This window comes from Schistocerca serialis, unplaced genomic scaffold (genome assembly GCF_023864345.2).
Source record: "Schistocerca serialis cubense isolate TAMUIC-IGC-003099 unplaced genomic scaffold, iqSchSeri2.2 HiC_scaffold_206, whole genome shotgun sequence".
Taxonomy (NCBI): domain Eukaryota; kingdom Metazoa; phylum Arthropoda; class Insecta; order Orthoptera; family Acrididae; genus Schistocerca; species Schistocerca serialis.
Window position 1 is genome coordinate 100,001 of NW_026047769.1, and position 5,000 is coordinate 105,000.

Consider the following 5,000-nt stretch of genomic DNA (forward strand, 5'->3'; position numbering starts at 1 on the left):
CCCTTTGGGCGCTCGGGCTCCCGGCAAGCGCGCGCGGTTCTTCCCGGATGACGGACCTACCTGGCCCGGCCCCGGACCCGCGCCGCTGTTGGCTCGGGATGCTCTCGGGCGGAATAATCGCTCCCGTCAGCGGCGCTTCAGCTTTGGACAATTTCACGACCCGTCTTGAAACACGGACCAAGGAGTCTAACATGTGCGCGAGTCATTGGGCTGTACGAAACCTAAAGGCGTAATGAAAGTGAAGGTCTCGCCTTGCGCGGGCCGAGGGAGGATGGGGCTTCCCCGCCCTTCACGGGGCGGCGGCCTCCGCACTCCCGGGGCGTCTCGTCCTCATTGCGAGGTGAGGCGCACCTAGAGCGTACACGTTGGGACCCGAAAGATGGTGAACTATGCCTGGCCAGGACGAAGTCAGGGGAAACCCTGATGGAGGTCCGTAGCGATTCTGACGTGCAAATCGATCGTCGGAGCTGGGTATAGGGGCGAAAGACTAATCGAACCATCTAGTAGCTGGTTCCCTCCGAAGTTTCCCTCAGGATAGCTGGTGCTCGTACGAGTCTCATCCGGTAAAGCGAATGATTAGAGGCCTTGGGGCCGAAACGACCTCAACCTATTCTCAAACTTTAAATGGGTGAGATCTCCGGCTTGCTTGATATGCTGAAGCCGCGAGCAAACGACTCGGATCGGAGTGCCAAGTGGGCCACTTTTGGTAAGCAGAACTGGCGCTGTGGGATGAACCAAACGCCGAGTTAAGGCGCCCGAATCGACGCTCATGGGAAACCATGAAAGGCGTTGGTTGCTTAAGACAGCAGGACGGTGGCCATGGAAGTCGGAATCCGCTAAGGAGTGTGTAACAACTCACCTGCCGAAGCAACTAGCCCTGAAAATGGATGGCGCTGAAGCGTCGTGCCTATACTCGGCCGTCAGTCTGGCAGTCATGGCCGGTCCTTGCGGCCGGCCGCGAAGCCCTGACGAGTAGGAGGGTCGCGGCGGTGGGCGCAGAAGGGTCTGGGCGTGAGCCTGCCTGGAGCCGCCGTCGGTGCAGATCTTGGTGGTAGTAGCAAATACTCCAGCGAGGCCCTGGAGGGCTGACGCGGAGAAGGGTTTCGTGTGAACAGCCGTTGCACACGAGTCAGTCGATCCTAAGCCCTAGGAGAAATCCGATGTTGATGGGGGCCGTCATAGCATGATGCACTTTGTGCTGGCCCCCGTTGGGCGAAAGGGAATCCGGTTCCTATTCCGGAACCCGGCAGCGGAACCGATACAAGTCGGGCCCCTCTTTTAGAGATGCTCGTCGGGGTAACCCAAAAGGACCCGGAGACGCCGTCGGGAGATCGGGGAAGAGTTTTCTTTTCTGCATGAGCGTTCGAGTTCCCTGGAATCCTCTAGCAGGGAGATAGGGTTTGGAACGCGAAGAGCACCGCAGTTGCGGCGGTGTCCCGATCTTCCCCTCGGACCTTGAAAATCCGGGAGAGGGCCACGTGGAGGTGTCGCGCCGGTTCGTACCCATATCCGCAGCAGGTCTCCAAGGTGAAGAGCCTCTAGTCGATAGAATAATGTAGGTAAGGGAAGTCGGCAAATTGGATCCGTAACTTCGGGATAAGGATTGGCTCTGAGGATCGGGGCGTGTCGGGCTTGGTCGGGAAGTGGGTCAGCGCTAACGTGCCGGGCCTGGGCGAGGTGAGTGCCGTAGGGGTGCCGGTAAGTGCGGGCGTTTAGCGCGGGCGTGGTCTGCTCTCGCCGTTGGTCGGCCTCGTGCTGGCCGGCGGTGCAGGATGCGCGCGCCTGCGCGGCGTTCGCGCCCCGGTGCTTCAACCTGCGTGCAGGATCCGAGCTCGGTCCCGTGCCTTGGCCTCCCACGGATCTTCCTTGCTGCGAGGCCGCGTCCGCCTTAGCGTGCTCCTCCGGGGGCGCGCGGGTGCGCGGATTCTCTTCGGCCGCCATTCAACGATCAACTCAGAACTGGCACGGACTGGGGGAATCCGACTGTCTAATTAAAACAAAGCATTGCGATGGCCCTAGCGGGTGTTGACGCAATGTGATTTCTGCCCAGTGCTCTGAATGTCAACGTGAAGAAATTCAAGCAAGCGCGGGTAAACGGCGGGAGTAACTATGACTCTCTTCTTGGGTTATAGTTACAGGGAGAGTGATGCGCAATACATGGGCCTAGCCCTCTTAGCCTCTCCTCTCCTGCGGTCTTCTCCCCTTCTCGTGGGCCCGCTGATTTTCGCAGAGTGGAAGACCGCACCAGGGGCTTGGGGGGGTTACCAGCCCCCCCTCGCATTATCCCTTTATAGTTGGGGGCAGCCTACAAGAAACAAGAGATGGTGGCCCTTCCGCTGAAGGTGCCACCCCAGCTACCCCAGCACCTATCCGGCCAACCGGCCGTAACGAAAATGCGATAGTTTGTGTAGCTCCCTTTGCTTGCAGTGAGTGCCACCGCACTTTTACCACGAAGAACGGTCTCGGGGTCCATCGCCGCCGCCAACACCTTGCGGCCGCCAACGCTGAGATCGTGACGGAGAGGCATCGCGCGAGGTGGACGGAGGAAGAAGTCCTGTCGCTCGCCAAGGCAGAGGCCGAACTGTTCCTTGAGGGGGACGCCCGGTTCTTCTTCGTTAATCAAGAGCTTATTAGGATGTTCCCCGACCGAACGCTTGAGGCAATCAAGTGCCGACGGCGGCAAGCTGCCCACAAGCAGCTTGTCCGCCAATTCATGGAGGCGCTTGAGATCGGTCGGGGGGAAGAGCCGGCGTCCCGCCGGGGAGCAGCGAGCTCGCTGCCTGACGCGGGCGAGGCCGCTGCGCCGCCCGTCGACGCAGCCGAGGACTTCGCGGCCGACTCCACCGGGCCGCCGCCGGAGGGGCCGACTGACGCCGCCATCTGGGAGCATCTGGCGGGGCTACCTGCTTCCGCCCAGCGTTTCTCTGCTCTGGATCGAGTCATTGGTCTGGGGCGGGGCACGCCGCCCGATGTCATCCTGGGCATGCTCCCGGATGCCCTTGCGTCGGTCGGGTCCAGGGGGGAGAGGTCGATCACCAGGGCACAGCGGCCGCGCCAATCATCCAAGCGGCCGCCTGCCGCCCCGCCGCTGCAGAAGCGCAAGCGGCGCCGCTGGGAGTTCGCGCGGACACAGGACGCCTTCCGCAGGTCGCGTGCACGTTGCGTGCGCGGCTTGCTGGACGGCACCCTGCTGCAGCCGCCACCCGACATCCCCGGTCTGCTGGACTTCTGGGCGGACCTCTTCACGAAGAAGCCGATCTCCACCGCTGGCTTCATCCGTGACCGCCTTCTCCCGCACTCGGAGCCTGTCGCTCCTGAGTGCCTATGGGGGCCGGTCACACGTGAGGAGGTCGCTGCTGCCTTGCCGCCCAGGGGATCGGCGGCCGGGCCGGACGGCCTGACTCCAGCGGAGCTGCGGCGCCTGCCGCATGAAGTCCTGGTGAAACTCTTGAACCTCTTCCTCCTGGCCCGCGCCCTCCCCGAGCGTCTGCTTCGCGCCCGGACGTCACTTCTCCCCAAAACGGCTGCACCAACATCCCCCGCTGACTTTCGCCCCATCACGGTCTGCTCGGTGTTGGCGCGGACCTTTCACAAGGTTCTCGCGTCACGCCTGATGCGTGCATGTGCTGTGGACGAACGTCAGCGGGCATTCATCCCCCGGGATGGGATGTTGGAAAACACCTTCATCTTGGACACTGCTCTCACCGACGCAGTCCGCTCCTGTCGCTCTGTTTTTGTGGCATCGATCGACGTCTCTAAAGCGTTCGATTCGGTGGACCATGCTGCCCTCCGCCCCGTGCTGAGGGCTCATGGCCTGCCGGATTGCTTTATTGAGTACGTCGAAAGGTGTTACGAGGGTAGCACGACAGTGATAGCGGGCGGCGCCGACGTGGGCGTGCCCCTGCAGCCGGCAAGGGGGGTGCGTCAGGGTGACCCCCTCTCCCCCCTCCTTTTCAATTTTGCGGTGGACTATGTTTTGAGTCAACTTCCCTCCCACATCGGAGCTCGGATCCTCGGCCGCAGAGTCAACGCTGCGGCCTTCGCAGATGACGTCCTGCTTTTTGCATCGACCGCGAGGGGATTGCAGTCCCTCATCGACGCAGCCGTCGCAGCCCTCGGCCATCTGGGGCTGCAGATCAACGCCCGGAAGTGTTTCACCCTCGCTTTAGTCGCGTCTGGGCGTGACAAGAAGGTGAAGGTCGACGCCGACGTTACCTTCAGAGCGGGCAACGCCACCATGCCCGCCCTACGTGTGGGTGAAACCTTCCGGTACCTGGGACTGCAATTCTCCACCGCGGGTCGCTGCGTGTTCAACCCACGACGCCACCTGGTGGAGCAGCTGGACGTCATCTCCCGAGCTCCGCTTAAGCCGCAACAGCGCCTCTACGCCCTCACCAACGTACTTCTCCCAGGCCTGTACCACGGGCTGGCCCTCAGCCGCACCCGAGTGGGTGCGTTGAAAGCGGCAGACGTGACCATCCGGGCCGCCGTCAGGAGATGGTTCCGCCTTCCGGCGGACACTCCCCTGGGCTACTTCCATGCTCCTGTAGCCCAGGGAGGCCTCGGCATCCCATCATGCCGATGGATGGGGCCAACACTCCGCCGGTCCCGTCTCCTGGCGCTGAAGAGGATTGGACCAGCCCCCGACGGTGCAGGCCGGGACGAGGTGCAGCGTGAGATTGAGGTGCTGGAGCGGCATCTTATGTGGGAGGGCCACCTCCTCAAATCGTCGACGCAGGTTGGAGAGATGTGGGCCGCGCGCCTGCACGTTGCCTTTGACGGTGCGGCGCTGTCATCTTCCGCCGCCGTCAAGGGGCAACACCAGTGGGTCGCTGACACCAGTCGCCTGCTATCTGGGCGTTACTTCATCGACGCTCTCCGCGCCCGCATCAACGCCTTCCCCACGAAGGCACGGCGCAGTCGCGGGCGGGAGGCGGACACCAGATGCCGCGCGGGCTGCCAGGCCGTAGAGACCGCCAACCACGTGTTACAGGCTTGCT

At 62.7% G+C, this 5,000-nt stretch overlaps 1 pseudogene; it reads left to right on the forward strand.

The window, feature by feature from the left end:
- LOC126443966 (large subunit ribosomal RNA) overlaps positions 1-5,000 on the forward strand; it is a 7,857-nt pseudogene that overhangs the window by 761 nt on the left and 2,096 nt on the right.